Below are 17690 nucleotides of genomic sequence, written 5' to 3' on the forward strand. Positions count from 1 at the left end.
GCGGTGTCGCGGCTCGGGACAAGAGGAGGCCCCACGGTGCGGGCTGGGGCGCGCCAGGCACCGCGGCGGACGCTGAGGGTGGGGGTCACCCCCACCCCGGGCCGCCCCCGCACTCCCAGAAACGCGACAGAACCAGAGGCAAAAAAAAAAAGAAGAAGCCTACGGCACCCGGTATTCCCGGGCGGTCTCCCATCCAAGTTCTAACCAGGCCCGAGCCTGCTTAGCTTCCGAGACCAGACGGGATCGGGCGCGTTCGGGGTGGTGTGGCCGTGGACGGCGGAGGGCGCCCCTGCCCCGCTCAAGAAGCCGAGCCTCTCTGCGCTTCCCCGCCGCCGCCTCCCGCCCCAGGCCCCGCGCCGGGTCGGGCCTGTTGAGTTCGCCGGCCGGGTCCCGCGGGCTCCGAGGGACGGGGGTGACAGGCGGGGCGGGCCGGGGTTGGGGGCTGTCTCTGTATACACACACACTCACACTCACACTCACTCACTCACTCACACTCACACAAGATGCGCCTCCACGGCTGGACCCGCCAAGGTGGAGACCTTCAAGCCCCCCTCCTCTCCTTGCCTGGCCTCCTTCACCTCCCCGCCCCCCACCCCCAGCTCGCACGGGCGGGAGGGGCGGGGCGCTCGCCCTTTGACCCCAGCCAGGGGCGGCCCTCCCCCACAACCCCTTTCAGCTGCGCCCCCCACCCTGTGGCCCGGCGGCCGCCTATTCCCCCGGGCCAGGGCTGGGGCACAGCGCACGGGGGAGGGGAGCCAGTGTATGGGGCGTCTCTCTCTCTCTCTCTCTCTCTCTCTCTCTCTCTCTCTCTCTCTCTCTCTCTCTCTCTCTCGGGATGTGTCCCATGGGTGGGGTGGGGTGGCGTGGTTTGTGGGGCGCTGAAGAAATCAGTCCCCTCCATCTCCTCCCTCTGGAAAACACCCAAGCCCTTGGAGAACTGCCCGCACCTCTACCTACCGTGGGGGCCGGGACCCTCCTCTTTGTCCTCCTGTGGCCCAGTCCAAGGGGCCTGGACCTGGCCGGGGCTGCACTGGACCCCAACCACCCTGGCGTGTGGACTCGCTAAAAATCGGCGATTAGATATTGGATTCCAGCGTCATTGAGGTCATTTCACTAATGAGTGCACCGCAAAGAGTTTCCTAATCCATCTGTGAGGGTGGCAACCGAAAGAGAATTTTAGAGCTGACAGAATAGGCGAGGAAAGGCATAGGAGATTTCCACACCCAGTAAGGAAGCCTTTCCCGAAGTGGAAGAAAGAAAGGAGCAAACAGAGACACCGGTAGCCCGCCCGGATCAGAGTCTGCCCCTGAGAGAAAGTACCCTGACCAGGTTCTCCCGTGGGTGGGTCGCGAGCTAGCGGCATTCAGAAGAGCGAGGCCCGCAGTCTGTGCGGAAGACACCTGCACTCGGGTGTGTGTGGCGGCACAATTCACAAGCAGCTCCAGATGTTAAACCAAGGAGAAGCCAGGGAGTTCCCAACGCCCCAGGTGTCCTCAGCCCACGACTGGCTGCTGTGGGAATGCGAAGCCCGGCTCCTTGTCTCAGAGCGGGGCAACCAGGAGGTGTGATGTCCACCCCGGGGTTCCCAGGAGGATCAGACTGAAGCTGGGACTTGGCCTGAAAGTGTCCCCTCGCATGGCCACCCCCTTCCCCTTCCTGCTCCTCTACTCCTGGTGCCCCTCCATCCAGGGGCCAGACCTTAAAGAGTCACCCGCAAGAGAATCCTGGTCCCAAAGGAGCCTTCTGGGGGACCCCTGCTGAGAGAGGTTGTGGGCATGGCCCGCTGGGGCTCTGCCCGACCCAGGGCTGAGAGATGCAACCTCCCAGCTCTGGGTCCCTGCAGGAAGTGTTGGCAAGCACAGGGCCAGTCCTCCAAAGGCCCAGGTGCAGGGAGCCCAGGCCAAGCAGCCTGTGGAAGAAGCCACATGCTGTGCCACCCCGGGGAACACGACTGCAGGCCACGGCCCTTCCCACCTCCTCCTCCTCCTCCTCCTCCTCCTCCTCCTCCTCCTCCTCCCACCCCGCCCCCGCCCCCGCCCCCACATGGCACAGGGCCCAGAGACACCTCAGACACTTGCTACCCAAAGTGCAAAGGGCATCAGTTGCTCCTCCAAACCCCCCCCCCAGCCCAGCAGACCGCGTTGTCCAGCCAGCCACCGGGCCTCCCTGGGGTGCCCAGCACAAAAGTGCAGACACCCACCGGACCCTCAATCTCAGTTTTCGGATGTTTTTGCCACTCTAAGGACCCGCAGGCCAGCTGGGCCTTCTGGCAGGACAGAGAGCCCCGGAATCCGACGTGGAGAGCTGGGTGTACGTCCCCATGAGGAGGCGGTCCCCACCTCCGCGGCTATCCCCTTGCGGGGAGCAGCAGCCGCGGGGCCTCAGAGAAGACACCAGGCTGGGCCCCCACGGCACAGCGGGAGCACGTCCCCCGCAGGCCACTTAGCGATGGCGGCCAGCCGGCGGACGGTTGGGTTGCGCGAGACGCTGCGGCCGCCCTGCTACCGGGTTCCTGGGAGGGCGTCCTGGAACCAGCGTCCACACCAAGCCCTTGGAAGGCCCAGGCGACGGAGGAGCCCCGTCAGGCAGGGGCCGAGGACGGTGACGGCCCGGGCGGGGAGGAGCGTGTCAGGCAGGGGCAGAGGACGGTGACAGGTGATAGGCCGGGCGGGAAGGAGTCAGTCAGGCAGGGGCCGTGGAGGAGACGGGCTGGGTAAGGGTTAGGGTTAGTGTCAGGGCACAAGTCACAATCGCAAAGACCTGGAAGCCACCCGAGTGCCCATCGACCCACGAGTGGGTAAATAAAATGTGGCGCGTGGACACCACGGAGTGCTATTCGGCTATGAGGAGCAGCGGTGAGGGGGCACCTCTCGTGGTTCTCCTGGCCAGAGCTGGAACCCGTTCCAGTAAGCCAAGTATCCCAAGAATGGACACACGAGCACCACGTGCTCGCGCTCACCAGCAAATGGGTACGAACCGATGGACACCTAAGTGGACACAGAGGAATCACCTTCTTCGGGTGGGTGTCGGGCGGGTGGGGGGAGGTGATGGGCATACACATCCATTAGGAATGGGGTGGGTACGCACCGACTGGGGGATGGGCGCACTTGAAGCTCTGACCCGAGGGGGGAGGCTGGGAGAGGGCAACGCACCCGACCTTAACATTGGTGCCCCCACAATATGCTGGAGCAACATGAGAGGTAAATGAATAAGAACACGGGGGGGGAGGGGGGCACGGGCAACACATGTCACCTTAATACTTGGACTCCCATCATCTGCTTGAAAAGAGAGAGAAAAGAAAATGCAATAATAGAGATAAGAGACACTTTTTAAAAATAATGAATCCGGCCGGGCGCTGTGGCTCACGCCTGTAATCCTAGCTCTTGGGAGGCCGAGGCGGGCGGATTGCTCAAGGTCAGGAGTTCAAAACCAGCCTGAGCAAGAGCGAGACCCCGTCTCTACTATAAATAGAAAGGAATTAATTGGCCAACTGATATATATATAAAAATTAGCGGGGCATGGTGGCGCATGCCTGCAGTCCCAGCTACCCGGGAGGCTGAGGCAGAAGGATCACTGGAGCCCAGGAGTTTGAAGTTGCTGTGAGCTAGGCTGACGCCACGGCACTCACTCTAGCCTGGGCACCAAACCGAGACTCTGTCTCAAAAAAAAAAAAAAAAAAATGAATCCGAAGAGAAAAGTAAAAGGAGGCCTGTGGAGCAGGTCTGGGTGTGACTCCGGATCCCCCAACATCAGGTGCCACCACCAAAGATTCCTACGTGTAGCCCATAGAACCCCAAAAGCAACGGGACGAGTTCTGGTCACATACTCCCTCAAAATGACATCCTGGCCTTCTTCTGGAACTCCCTCCCCTCTCAGACTCTCAAGGTTTCCTCCAGCGTGTCGGCTCCCACAGAGCAGACCTTTGGTCTGAGACCTGACTGTCCAGAAGCCACGCATGCTGCCGCGTGGCGGCGGTGTCGCGGCTCGGGACAAGAGGAGGCCCCACGGTGCGGGCTGGGGCGCGCCAGGCACCGCGGCGGACGCTGAGGGTGGGGGTCACCCCCACCCCGGGCCGCCCCCGCACTCCCAGAAACGCGACAGAACCAGAGGCAAAAAAAAAAAGAAGAAGCCTACGGCACCCGGTATTCCCGGGCGGTCTCCCATCCAAGTTCTAACCAGGCCCGAGCCTGCTTAGCTTCCGAGACCAGACGGGATCGGGCGCGTTCGGGGTGGTGTGGCCGTGGACGGCGGAGGGCGCCCCTGCCCCGCTCAAGAAGCCGAGCCTCTCTGCGCTTCCCCGCCGCCGCCTCCCGCCCCAGGCCCCGCGCCGGGTCGGGCCTGTTGAGTTCGCCGGCCGGGTCCCGCGGGCTCCGAGGGACGGGGGTGACAGGCGGGGCGGGCCGGGGTTGGGGGCTGTCTCTGTATACACACACACTCACACTCACACTCACTCACTCACTCACACTCACACAAGATGCGCCTCCACGGCTGGACCCGCCAAGGTGGAGACCTTCAAGCCCCCCTCCTCTCCTTGCCTGGCCTCCTTCACCTCCCCGCCCCCCACCCCCAGCTCGCACGGGCGGGAGGGGCGGGGCGCTCGCCCTTTGACCCCAGCCAGGGGCGGCCCTCCCCCACAACCCCTTTCAGCTGCGCCCCCCACCCTGTGGCCCGGCGGCCGCCTATTCCCCCGGGCCAGGGCTGGGGCACAGCGCACGGGGGAGGGGAGCCAGTGTATGGGGCGTCTCTCTCTCTCTCTCTCTCTCTCTCTCTCTCTCTCTCTCTCTCTCTCTCTCTCTCTCTCTCTCTCGGGATGTGTCCCATGGGTGGGGTGGGGTGGCGTGGTTTGTGGGGCGCTGAAGAAATCAGTCCCCTCCATCTCCTCCCTCTGGAAAACACCCAAGCCCTTGGAGAACTGCCCGCACCTCTACCTACCGTGGGGGCCGGGACCCTCCTCTTTGTCCTCCTGTGGCCCAGTCCAAGGGGCCTGGACCTGGCCGGGGCTGCACTGGACCCCAACCACCCTGGCGTGTGGACTCGCTAAAAATCGGCGATTAGATATTGGATTCCAGCGTCATTGAGGTCATTTCACTAATGAGTGCACCGCAAAGAGTTTCCTAATCCATCTGTGAGGGTGGCAACCGAAAGAGAATTTTAGAGCTGACAGAATAGGCGAGGAAAGGCATAGGAGATTTCCACACCCAGTAAGGAAGCCTTTCCCGAAGTGGAAGAAAGAAAGGAGCAAACAGAGACACCGGTAGCCCGCCCGGATCAGAGTCTGCCCCTGAGAGAAAGTACCCTGACCAGGTTCTCCCGTGGGTGGGTCGCGAGCTAGCGGCATTCAGAAGAGCGAGGCCCGCAGTCTGTGCGGAAGACACCTGCACTCGGGTGTGTGTGGCGGCACAATTCACAAGCAGCTCCAGATGTTAAACCAAGGAGAAGCCAGGGAGTTCCCAACGCCCCAGGTGTCCTCAGCCCACGACTGGCTGCTGTGGGAATGCGAAGCCCGGCTCCTTGTCTCAGAGCGGGGCAACCAGGAGGTGTGATGTCCACCCCGGGGTTCCCAGGAGGATCAGACTGAAGCTGGGACTTGGCCTGAAAGTGTCCCCTCGCATGGCCACCCCCTTCCCCTTCCTGCTCCTCTACTCCTGGTGCCCCTCCATCCAGGGGCCAGACCTTAAAGAGTCACCCGCAAGAGAATCCTGGTCCCAAAGGAGCCTTCTGGGGGACCCCTGCTGAGAGAGGTTGTGGGCATGGCCCGCTGGGGCTCTGCCCGACCCAGGGCTGAGAGATGCAACCTCCCAGCTCTGGGTCCCTGCAGGAAGTGTTGGCAAGCACAGGGCCAGTCCTCCAAAGGCCCAGGTGCAGGGAGCCCAGGCCAAGCAGCCTGTGGAAGAAGCCACATGCTGTGCCACCCCGGGGAACACGACTGCAGGCCACGGCCCTTCCCACCTCCTCCTCCTCCTCCTCCTCCTCCTCCTCCTCCTCCTCCTCCCACCCCGCCCCCGCCCCCGCCCCCACATGGCACAGGGCCCAGAGACACCTCAGACACTTGCTACCCAAAGTGCAAAGGGCATCAGTTGCTCCTCCAAACCCCCCCCCCAGCCCAGCAGACCGCGTTGTCCAGCCAGCCACCGGGCCTCCCTGGGGTGCCCAGCACAAAAGTGCAGACACCCACCGGACCCTCAATCTCAGTTTTCGGATGTTTTTGCCACTCTAAGGACCCGCAGGCCAGCTGGGCCTTCTGGCAGGACAGAGAGCCCCGGAATCCGACGTGGAGAGCTGGGTGTACGTCCCCATGAGGAGGCGGTCCCCACCTCCGCGGCTATCCCCTTGCGGGGAGCGGCAGCCGCGGGGCCTCAGAGAAGACACCAGGCTGGGCCCCCACGGCACAGCGGGAGCACGTCCCCCGCAGGCCACTTAGCGATGGCGGCCAGCCGGCGGACGGTTGGGTTGCGCGAGACGCTGCGGCCGCCCTGCTACCGGGTTCCTGGGAGGGCGTCCTGGAACCAGCGTCCACACCAAGCCCTTGGAAGGCCCAGGCGACGGAGGAGCCCCGTCAGGCAGGGGCCGAGGACGGTGACGGCCCGGGCGGGGAGGAGCGTGTCAGGCAGGGGCAGAGGACGGTGACAGGTGATAGGCCGGGCGGGAAGGAGTCAGTCAGGCAGGGGCCGTGGAGGAGACGGGCTGGGTAAGGGTTAGGGTTAGTGTCAGGGCACAAGTCACAATCGCAAAGACCTGGAAGCCACCCGAGTGCCCATCGACCCACGAGTGGGTAAATAAAATGTGGCGCGTGGACACCACGGAGTGCTATTCGGCTATGAGGAGCAGCGGTGAGGGGGCACCTCTCGTGGTTCTCCTGGCCAGAGCTGGAACCCGTTCCAGTAAGCCAAGTATCCCAAGAATGGACACACGAGCACCACGTGCTCGCGCTCACCAGCAAATGGGTACGAACCGATGGACACCTAAGTGGACACAGAGGAATCACCTTCTTCGGGTGGGTGTCGGGCGGGTGGGGGGAGGTGATGGGCATACACATCCATTAGGAATGGGGTGGGTACGCACCGACTGGGGGATGGGCGCACTTGAAGCTCTGACCCGAGGGGGGAGGCTGGGAGAGGGCAACGCACCCGACCTTAACATTGGTGCCCCCACAATATGCTGGAGCAACATGAGAGGTAAATGAATAAGAACACGGGGGGGGAGGGGGGCACGGGCAACACATGTCACCTTAATACTTGGACTCCCATCATCTGCTTGAAAAGAGAGAGAAAAGAAAATGCAATAATAGAGATAAGAGACACTTTTTAAAAATAATGAATCCGGCCGGGCGCTGTGGCTCACGCCTGTAATCCTAGCTCTTGGGAGGCCGAGGCGGGCGGATTGCTCAAGGTCAGGAGTTCAAAACCAGCCTGAGCAAGAGCGAGACCCCGTCTCTACTATAAATAGAAAGGAATTAATTGGCCAACTGATATATATATAAAAATTAGCGGGGCATGGTGGCGCATGCCTGCAGTCCCAGCTACCCGGGAGGCTGAGGCAGAAGGATCACTGGAGCCCAGGAGTTTGAAGTTGCTGTGAGCTAGGCTGACGCCACGGCACTCACTCTAGCCTGGGCACCAAACCGAGACTCTGTCTCAAAAAAAAAAAAAAAAAAATGAATCCGAAGAGAAAAGTAAAAGGAGGCCTGTGGAGCAGGTCTGGGTGTGACTCCGGATCCCCCAACATCAGGTGCCACCACCAAAGATTCCTACGTGTAGCCCATAGAACCCCAAAAGCAACGGGACGAGTTCTGGTCACATACTCCCTCAAAATGACATCCTGGCCTTCTTCTGGAACTCCCTCCCCTCTCAGACTCTCAAGGTTTCCTCCAGCGTGTCGGCTCCCACAGAGCAGACCTTTGGTCTGAGACCTGACTGTCCAGAAGCCACGCATGCTGCCGCGTGGCGGCGGTGTCGCGGCTCGGGACAAGAGGAGGCCCCACGGTGCGGGCTGGGGCGCGCCAGGCACCGCGGCGGACGCTGAGGGTGGGGGTCACCCCCACCCCGGGCCGCCCCCGCACTCCCAGAAACGCGACAGAACCAGAGGCAAAAAAAAAAAGAAGAAGCCTACGGCACCCGGTATTCCCGGGCGGTCTCCCATCCAAGTTCTAACCAGGTGCTTAGCTTCCGAGACCAGACGGGATCGGGCGCGTTCGGGGTGGTGTGGCCGTGGACGGCGGAGGGCGCCCCTGCCCCGCTCAAGAAGCCGAGCCTCTCTGCGCTTCCCCGCCGCCGCCTCCCGCCCCAGGCCCCGCGCCGGGTCGGGCCTGTTGAGTTCGCCGGCCGGGTCCCGCGGGCTCCGAGGGACGGGGGTGACAGGCGGGGCGGGCCGGGGTTGGGGGCTGTCTCTGTATACACACACACTCACACTCACACTCACTCACTCACTCACACTCACACAAGATGCGCCTCCACGGCTGGACCCGCCAAGGTGGAGACCTTCAAGCCCCCCTCCTCTCCTTGCCTGGCCTCCTTCACCTCCCCGCCCCCCACCCCCAGCTCGCACGGGCGGGAGGGGCGGGGCGCTCGCCCTTTGACCCCAGCCAGGGGCGGCCCTCCCCCACAACCCCTTTCAGCTGCGCCCCCCACCCTGTGGCCCGGCGGCCGCCTATTCCCCCGGGCCAGGGCTGGGGCACAGCGCACGGGGGAGGGGAGCCAGTGTATGGGGCGTCTCTCTCTCTCTCTCTCTCTCTCTCTCTCTCTCTCTCTCTCTCTCTCTCTCTCTCTCTCTCTCTCTCTCTCTCGGGATGTGTCCCATGGGTGGGGTGGGGTGGCGTGGTTTGTGGGGCGCTGAAGAAATCAGTCCCCTCCATCTCCTCCCTCTGGAAAACACCCAAGCCCTTGGAGAACTGCCCGCACCTCTACCTACCGTGGGGGCCGGGACCCTCCTCTTTGTCCTCCTGTGGCCCAGTCCAAGGGGCCTGGACCTGGCCGGGGCTGCACTGGACCCCAACCACCCTGGCGTGTGGACTCGCTAAAAATCGGCGATTAGATATTGGATTCCAGCGTCATTGAGGTCATTTCACTAATGAGTGCACCGCAAAGAGTTTCCTAATCCATCTGTGAGGGTGGCAACCGAAAGAGAATTTTAGAGCTGACAGAATAGGCGAGGAAAGGCATAGGAGATTTCCACACCCAGTAAGGAAGCCTTTCCCGAAGTGGAAGAAAGAAAGGAGCAAACAGAGACACCGGTAGCCCGCCCGGATCAGAGTCTGCCCCTGAGAGAAAGTACCCTGACCAGGTTCTCCCGTGGGTGGGTCGCGAGCTAGCGGCATTCAGAAGAGCGAGGCCCGCAGTCTGTGCGGAAGACACCTGCACTCGGGTGTGTGTGGCGGCACAATTCACAAGCAGCTCCAGATGTTAAACCAAGGAGAAGCCAGGGAGTTCCCAACGCCCCAGGTGTCCTCAGCCCACGACTGGCTGCTGTGGGAATGCGAAGCCCGGCTCCTTGTCTCAGAGCGGGGCAACCAGGAGGTGTGATGTCCACCCCGGGGTTCCCAGGAGGATCAGACTGAAGCTGGGACTTGGCCTGAAAGTGTCCCCTCGCATGGCCACCCCCTTCCCCTTCCTGCTCCTCTACTCCTGGTGCCCCTCCATCCAGGGGCCAGACCTTAAAGAGTCACCCGCAAGAGAATCCTGGTCCCAAAGGAGCCTTCTGGGGGACCCCTGCTGAGAGAGGTTGTGGGCATGGCCCGCTGGGGCTCTGCCCGACCCAGGGCTGAGAGATGCAACCTCCCAGCTCTGGGTCCCTGCAGGAAGTGTTGGCAAGCACAGGGCCAGTCCTCCAAAGGCCCAGGTGCAGGGAGCCCAGGCCAAGCAGCCTGTGGAAGAAGCCACATGCTGTGCCACCCCGGGGAACACGACTGCAGGCCACGGCCCTTCCCACCTCCTCCTCCTCCTCCTCCTCCTCCTCCTCCTCCTCCTCCTCCCACCCCGCCCCCGCCCCCGCCCCCACATGGCACAGGGCCCAGAGACACCTCAGACACTTGCTACCCAAAGTGCAAAGGGCATCAGTTGCTCCTCCAAACCCCCCCCCCAGCCCAGCAGACCGCGTTGTCCAGCCAGCCACCGGGCCTCCCTGGGGTGCCCAGCACAAAAGTGCAGACACCCACCGGACCCTCAATCTCAGTTTTCGGATGTTTTTGCCACTCTAAGGACCCGCAGGCCAGCTGGGCCTTCTGGCAGGACAGAGAGCCCCGGAATCCGACGTGGAGAGCTGGGTGTACGTCCCCATGAGGAGGCGGTCCCCACCTCCGCGGCTATCCCCTTGCGGGGAGCGGCAGCCGCGGGGCCTCAGAGAAGACACCAGGCTGGGCCCCCACGGCACAGCGGGAGCACGTCCCCCGCAGGCCACTTAGCGATGGCGGCCAGCCGGCGGACGGTTGGGTTGCGCGAGACGCTGCGGCCGCCCTGCTACCGGGTTCCTGGGAGGGCGTCCTGGAACCAGCGTCCACACCAAGCCCTTGGAAGGCCCAGGCGACGGAGGAGCCCCGTCAGGCAGGGGCCGAGGACGGTGACGGCCCGGGCGGGGAGGAGCGTGTCAGGCAGGGGCAGAGGACGGTGACAGGTGATAGGCCGGGCGGGAAGGAGTCAGTCAGGCAGGGGCCGTGGAGGAGACGGGCTGGGTAAGGGTTAGGGTTAGTGTCAGGGCACAAGTCACAATCGCAAAGACCTGGAAGCCACCCGAGTGCCCATCGACCCACGAGTGGGTAAATAAAATGTGGCGCGTGGACACCACGGAGTGCTATTCGGCTATGAGGAGCAGCGGTGAGGGGGCACCTCTCGTGGTTCTCCTGGCCAGAGCTGGAACCCGTTCCAGTAAGCCAAGTATCCCAAGAATGGACACACGAGCACCACGTGCTCGCGCTCACCAGCAAATGGGTACGAACCGATGGACACCTAAGTGGACACAGAGGAATCACCTTCTTCGGGTGGGTGTCGGGCGGGTGGGGGGAGGGGATGGGCATACACATCCATTAGGAATGGGGTGGGTACGCACCGACTGGGGGATGGGCGCACTTGAAGCTCTGACCCGAGGGGGGAGGCTGGGAGAGGGCAACGCACCCGACCTTAACATTGGTGCCCCCACAATATGCTGGAGCAACATGAGAGGTAAATGAATAAGAACACGGGGGGTGAGGGGGGCACGGGCAACACATGTCACCTTAATACTTGGACTCCCATCATCTGCTTGAAAAGAGAGAGAAAAGAAAATGCAATAATAGAGATAAGAGACACTTTTTAAAAATAATGAATCCGGCCGGGCGCTGTGGCTCACGCCTGTAATCCTAGCTCTTGGGAGGCCGAGGCGGGCGGATTGCTCAAGGTCAGGAGTTCAAAACCAGCCTGAGCAAGAGCGAGACCCCGTCTCTACTATAAATAGAAAGGAATTAATTGGCCAACTGATATATATATAAAAATTAGCGGGGCATGGTGGCGCATGCCTGCAGTCCCAGCTACCCGGGAGGCTGAGGCAGAAGGATCACTGGAGCCCAGGAGTTTGAAGTTGCTGTGAGCTAGGCTGACGCCACGGCACTCACTCTAGCCTGGGCACCAAACCGAGACTCTGTCTCAAAAAAAAAAAAAAAAAAATGAATCCGAAGAGAAAAGTAAAAGGAGGCCTGTGGAGCAGGTCTGGGTGTGACTCCGGATCCCCCAACATCAGGTGCCACCACCAAAGATTCCTACGTGTAGCCCATAGAACCCCAAAAGCAACGGGACGAGTTCTGGTCACATACTCCCTCAAAATGACATCCTGGCCTTCTTCTGGAACTCCCTCCCCTCTCAGACTCTCAAGGTTTCCTCCAGCGTGTCGGCTCCCACAGAGCAGACCTTTGGTCTGAGACCTGACTGTCCAGAAGCCACGCATGCTGCCGCGTGGCGGCGGTGTCGCGGCTCGGGACAAGAGGAGGCCCCACGGTGCGGGCTGGGGCGCGCCAGGCACCGCGGCGGACGCTGAGGGTGGGGGTCACCCCCACCCCGGGCCGCCCCCGCACTCCCAGAAACGCGACAGAACCAGAGGCAAAAAAAAAAAGAAGAAGCCTACGGCACCCGGTATTCCCGGGCGGTCTCCCATCCAAGTTCTAACCAGGCCCGAGCCTGCTTAGCTTCCGAGACCAGACGGGATCGGGCGCGTTCGGGGTGGTGTGGCCGTGGACGGCGGAGGGCGCCCCTGCCCCGCTCAAGAAGCCGAGCCTCTCTGCGCTTCCCCGCCGCCTCCTCCCCCCGCCCCAGGCCCCGCGCCGGGTCGGGCCTGTTGAGTTCGCCGGCCGGGTCCCGCGGGCTCCGAGGGACGGGGGTGACAGGCGGGGCGGGCCGGGGTTGGGGGCTGTCTCTGTATACACACACACTCACACTCACACTCACTCACTCACTCACACTCACACAAGATGCGCCTCCACGGCTGGACCCGCCAAGGTGGAGACCTTCAAGCCCCCCTCCTCTCCTTGCCTGGCCTCCTTCACCTCCCCGCCCCCCACCCCCAGCTCGCACGGGCGGGAGGGGCGGGGCGCTCGCCCTTTGACCCCAGCCAGGGGCGGCCCTCCCCCACAACCCCTTTCAGCTGCGCCCCCCACCCTGTGGCCCGGCGGCCGCCTATTCCCCCGGGCCAGGGCTGGGGCACAGCGCACGGGGGAGGGGAGCCAGTGTATGGGGCGTCTCTCTCTCTCTCTCTCTCTCTCTCTCTCTCTCTCTCTCTCTCTCTCTCTCTCTCTCTCTCTCTCGGGATGTGTCCCATGGGTGGGGTGGGGTGGCGTGGTTTGTGGGGCGCTGAAGAAATCAGTCCCCTCCATCTCCTCCCTCTGGAAAACACCCAAGCCCTTGGAGAACTGCCCGCACCTCTACCTACCGTGGGGGCCGGGACCCTCCTCTTTGTCCTCCTGTGGCCCAGTCCAAGGGGCCTGGACCTGGCCGGGGCTGCACTGGACCCCAACCACCCTGGCGTGTGGACTCGCTAAAAATCGGCGATTAGATATTGGATTCCAGCGTCATTGAGGTCATTTCACTAATGAGTGCACCGCAAAGAGTTTCCTAATCCATCTGTGAGGGTGGCAACCGAAAGAGAATTTTAGAGCTGACAGAATAGGCGAGGAAAGGCATAGGAGATTTCCACACCCAGTAAGGAAGCCTTTCCCGAAGTGGAAGAAAGAAAGGAGCAAACAGAGACACCGGTAGCCCGCCCGGATCAGAGTCTGCCCCTGAGAGAAAGTACCCTGACCAGGTTCTCCCGTGGGTGGGTCGCGAGCTAGCGGCATTCAGAAGAGCGAGGCCCGCAGTCTGTGCGGAAGACACCTGCACTCGGGTGTGTGTGGCGGCACAATTCACAAGCAGCTCCAGATGTTAAACCAAGGAGAAGCCAGGGAGTTCCCAACGCCCCAGGTGTCCTCAGCCCACGACTGGCTGCTGTGGGAATGCGAAGCCCGGCTCCTTGTCTCAGAGCGGGGCAACCAGGAGGTGTGATGTCCACCCCGGGGTTCCCAGGAGGATCAGACTGAAGCTGGGACTTGGCCTGAAAGTGTCCCCTCGCATGGCCACCCCCTTCCCCTTCCTGCTCCTCTACTCCTGGTGCCCCTCCATCCAGGGGCCAGACCTTAAAGAGTCACCCGCAAGAGAATCCTGGTCCCAAAGGAGCCTTCTGGGGGACCCCTGCTGAGAGAGGTTGTGGGCATGGCCCGCTGGGGCTCTGCCCGACCCAGGGCTGAGAGATGCAACCTCCCAGCTCTGGGTCCCTGCAGGAAGTGTTGGCAAGCACAGGGCCAGTCCTCCAAAGGCCCAGGTGCAGGGAGCCCAGGCCAAGCAGCCTGTGGAAGAAGCCACATGCTGTGCCACCCCGGGGAACACGACTGCAGGCCACGGCCCTTCCCACCTCCTCCTCCTCCTCCTCCTCCTCCTCCTCCTCCTCCTCCCACCCCGCCCCCGCCCCCGCCCCCACATGGCACAGGGCCCAGAGACACCTCAGACACTTGCTACCCAAAGTGCAAAGGGCATCAGTTGCTCCTCCAAACCCCCCCCCCAGCCCAGCAGACCGCGTTGTCCAGCCAGCCACCGGGCCTCCCTGGGGTGCCCAGCACAAAAGTGCAGACACCCACCGGACCCTCAATCTCAGTTTTCGGATGTTTTTGCCACTCTAAGGACCCGCAGGCCAGCTGGGCCTTCTGGCAGGACAGAGAGCCCCGGAATCCGACGTGGAGAGCTGGGTGTACGTCCCCATGAGGAGGCGGTCCCCACCTCCGCGGCTATCCCCTTGCGGGGAGCGGCAGCCGCGGGGCCTCAGAGAAGACACCAGGCTGGGCCCCCACGGCACAGCGGGAGCACGTCCCCCGCAGGCCACTTAGCGATGGCGGCCAGCCGGCGGACGGTTGGGTTGCGCGAGACGCTGCGGCCGCCCTGCTACCGGGTTCCTGGGAGGGCGTCCTGGAACCAGCGTCCACACCAAGCCCTTGGAAGGCCCAGGCGACGGAGGAGCCCCGTCAGGCAGGGGCCGAGGACGGTGACGGCCCGGGCGGGGAGGAGCGTGTCAGGCAGGGGCAGAGGACGGTGACAGGTGATAGGCCGGGCGGGAAGGAGTCAGTCAGGCAGGGGCCGTGGAGGAGACGGGCTGGGTAAGGGTTAGGGTTAGTGTCAGGGCACAAGTCACAATCGCAAAGACCTGGAAGCCACCCGAGTGCCCATCGACCCACGAGTGGGTAAATAAAATGTGGCGCGTGGACACCACGGAGTGCTATTCGGCTATGAGGAGCAGCGGTGAGGGGGCACCTCTCGTGGTTCTCCTGGCCAGAGCTGGAACCCGTTCCAGTAAGCCAAGTATCCCAAGAATGGACACACGAGCACCACGTGCTCGCGCTCACCAGCAAATGGGTACGAACCGATGGACACCTAAGTGGACACAGAGGAATCACCTTCTTCGGGTGGGTGTCGGGCGGGTGGGGGGAGGGGATGGGCATACACATCCATTAGGAATGGGGTGGGTACGCACCGACTGGGGGATGGGCGCACTTGAAGCTCTGACCCGAGGGGGGAGGCTGGGAGAGGGCAACGCACCCGACCTTAACATTGGTGCCCCCACAATATGCTGGAGCAACATGAGAGGTAAATGAATAAGAACACGGGGGGGGGGAGGGGGGCACGGGCAACACATGTCACCTTAATACTTGGACTCCCATCATCTGCTTGAAAAGAGAGAGAAAAGAAAATGCAATAATAGAGATAAGAGACACTTTTTAAAAATAATGAATCCGGCCGGGCGCTGTGGCTCACGCCTGTAATCCTAGCTCTTGGGAGGCCGAGGCGGGCGGATTGCTCAAGGTCAGGAGTTCAAAACCAGCCTGAGCAAGAGCGAGACCCCGTCTCTACTATAAATAGAAAGGAATTAATTGGCCAACTGATATATATATAAAAATTAGCGGGGCATGGTGGCGCATGCCTGCAGTCCCAGCTACCCGGGAGGCTGAGGCAGAAGGATCACTGGAGCCCAGGAGTTTGAAGTTGCTGTGAGCTAGGCTGACGCCACGGCACTCACTCTAGCCTGGGCACCAAACCGAGACTCTGTCTCAAAAAAAAAAAAAAAAAAATGAATCCGAAGAGAAAAGTAAAAGGAGGCCTGTGGAGCAGGTCTGGGTGTGACTCCGGATCCCCCAACATCAGGTGCCACCACCAAAGATTCCTACGTGTAGCCCATAGAACCCCAAAAGCAACGGGACGAGTTCTGGTCACATACTCCCTCAAAATGACATCCTGGCCTTCTTCTGGAACTCCCTCCCCTCTCAGACTCTCAAGGTTTCCTCCAGCGTGTCGGCTCCCACAGAGCAGACCTTTGGTCTGAGACCTGACTGTCCAGAAGCCACGCATGCTGCCGCGTGGCGGCGGTGTCGCGGCTCGGGACAAGAGGAGGCCCCACGGTGCGGGCTGGGGCGCGCCAGGCACCGCGGCGGACGCTGAGGGTGGGGGTCACCCCCACCCCGGGCCGCCCCCGCACTCCCAGAAACGCGACAGAACCAGAGGCAAAAAAAAAAAGAAGAAGCCTACGGCACCCGGTATTCCCGGGCGGTCTCCCATCCAAGTTCTAACCAGGCCCGAGCCTGCTTAGCTTCCGAGACCAGACGGGATCGGGCGCGTTCGGGGTGGTGTGGCCGTGGACGGCGGAGGGCGCCCCTGCCCCGCTCAAGAAGCCGAGCCTCTCTGCGCTTCCCCGCCGCCTCCTCCCCCCGCCCCAGGCCCCGCGCCGGGTCGGGCCTGTTGAGTTCGCCGGCCGGGTCCCGCGGGCTCCGAGGGACGGGGGTGACAGGCGGGGTGGGCCGGGGTTGGGGGCTGTCTCTGTATACACACACACTCACACTCACACTCACTCACTCACTCACACTCACACAAGATGCGCCTCCACGGCTGGACCCGCCAAGGTGGAGACCTTCAAGCCCCCCTCCTCTCCTTGCCTGGCCTCCTTCACCTCCCCGCCCCCCACCCCCAGCTCGCACGGGCGGGAGGGGCGGGGCGCTCGCCCTTTGACCCCAGCCAGGGGCGGCCCTCCCCCACAACCCCTTTCAGCTGCGCCCCCCACCCTGTGGCCCGGCGGCCGCCTATTCCCCCGGGCCAGGGCTGGGGCACAGCGCACGGGGGAGGGGAGCCAGTGTATGGGGTGTCTCTCTCTCTCTCTCTCTCTCTCTCTCTCTCTCTCTCTCTCTCTCTCTCTCTCTCTCTCTCTCTCTCTCTCTCGGGATGTGTCCCATGGGTGGGGTGGGGTGGCGTGGTTTGTGGGGCGCTGAAGAAATCAGTCCCCTCCATCTCCTCCCTCTGGAAAACACCCAAGCCCTTGGAGAACTGCCCGCACCTCTACCTACCGTGGGGGCCGGGACCCTCCTCTTTGTCCTCCTGTGGCCCAGTCCAAGGGGCCTGGACCTGGCCGGGGCTGCACTGGACCCCAACCACCCTGGCGTGTGGACTCGCTAAAAATCGGCGATTAGATATTGGATTCCAGCGTCATTGAGGTCATTTCACTAATGAGTGCACCGCAAAGAGTTTCCTAATCCATCTGTGAGGGTGGCAACCGAAAGAGAATTTTAGAGCTGACAGAATAGGCGAGGAAAGGCATAGGAGATTTCCACACCCAGTAAGGAAGCCTTTCCCGAAGTGGAAGAAAGAAAGGAGCAAACAGAGACACCGGTAGCCCGCCCGGATCAGAGTCTGCCCCTGAGAGAAAGTACCCTGACCAGGTTCTCCCGTGGGTGGGTCGCGAGCTAGCGGCATTCAGAAGAGCGAGGCCCGCAGTCTGTGCGGAAGACACCTGCACTCGGGTTGTGTGTGGCGGCACAATTCACAAGCAGCTCCAGATGTTAAACCAAGGAGAAGCCAGGGAGTTCCCAACGCCCCAGGTGTCCTCAGCCCACGACTGGCTGCTGTGGGAATGCGAAGCCCGGCTCCTTGTCTCAGAGCGGGGCAACCAGGAGGTGTGATGTCCACCCCGGGGTTCCCAGGAGGATCAGACTGAAGCTGGGACTTGGCCTGAAAGTGTCCCCTCGCATGGCCACCCCCTTCCCCTTCCTGCTCCTCTACTCCTGGTGCCCCTCCATCCAGGGGCCAGACCTTAAAGAGTCACCCGCAAGAGAATCCTGGTCCCAAAGGAGCCTTCTGGGGGACCCCTGCTGAGAGAGGTTGTGGGCA

At 62.4% G+C, this 17690-nt stretch overlaps 4 pseudogenes; all 4 read right to left on the minus strand.

Annotated features, from left to right (window-relative positions):
- Positions 1-156: 156 nt before the first annotated feature.
- Positions 157-275, minus strand: LOC142876667 (uncharacterized; annotated as a pseudogene).
- Positions 276-4127: 3852 nt separating this feature from the next.
- LOC142876668 (uncharacterized) lies at positions 4128-4246 on the minus strand (annotated as a pseudogene).
- Positions 4247-12077: 7831 nt separating this feature from the next.
- On the minus strand, positions 12078-12196 carry LOC142876669 (uncharacterized; annotated as a pseudogene).
- Positions 12197-16054: 3858 nt separating this feature from the next.
- LOC142876670 (uncharacterized) lies at positions 16055-16173 on the minus strand (annotated as a pseudogene).
- Positions 16174-17690: the final 1517 nt, after the last annotated feature.

The sequence above is a fragment of the Microcebus murinus genome, chromosome 15 (genome assembly GCF_040939455.1).
Source record: "Microcebus murinus isolate Inina chromosome 15, M.murinus_Inina_mat1.0, whole genome shotgun sequence".
NCBI classification, from domain to species: domain Eukaryota; kingdom Metazoa; phylum Chordata; class Mammalia; order Primates; family Cheirogaleidae; genus Microcebus; species Microcebus murinus.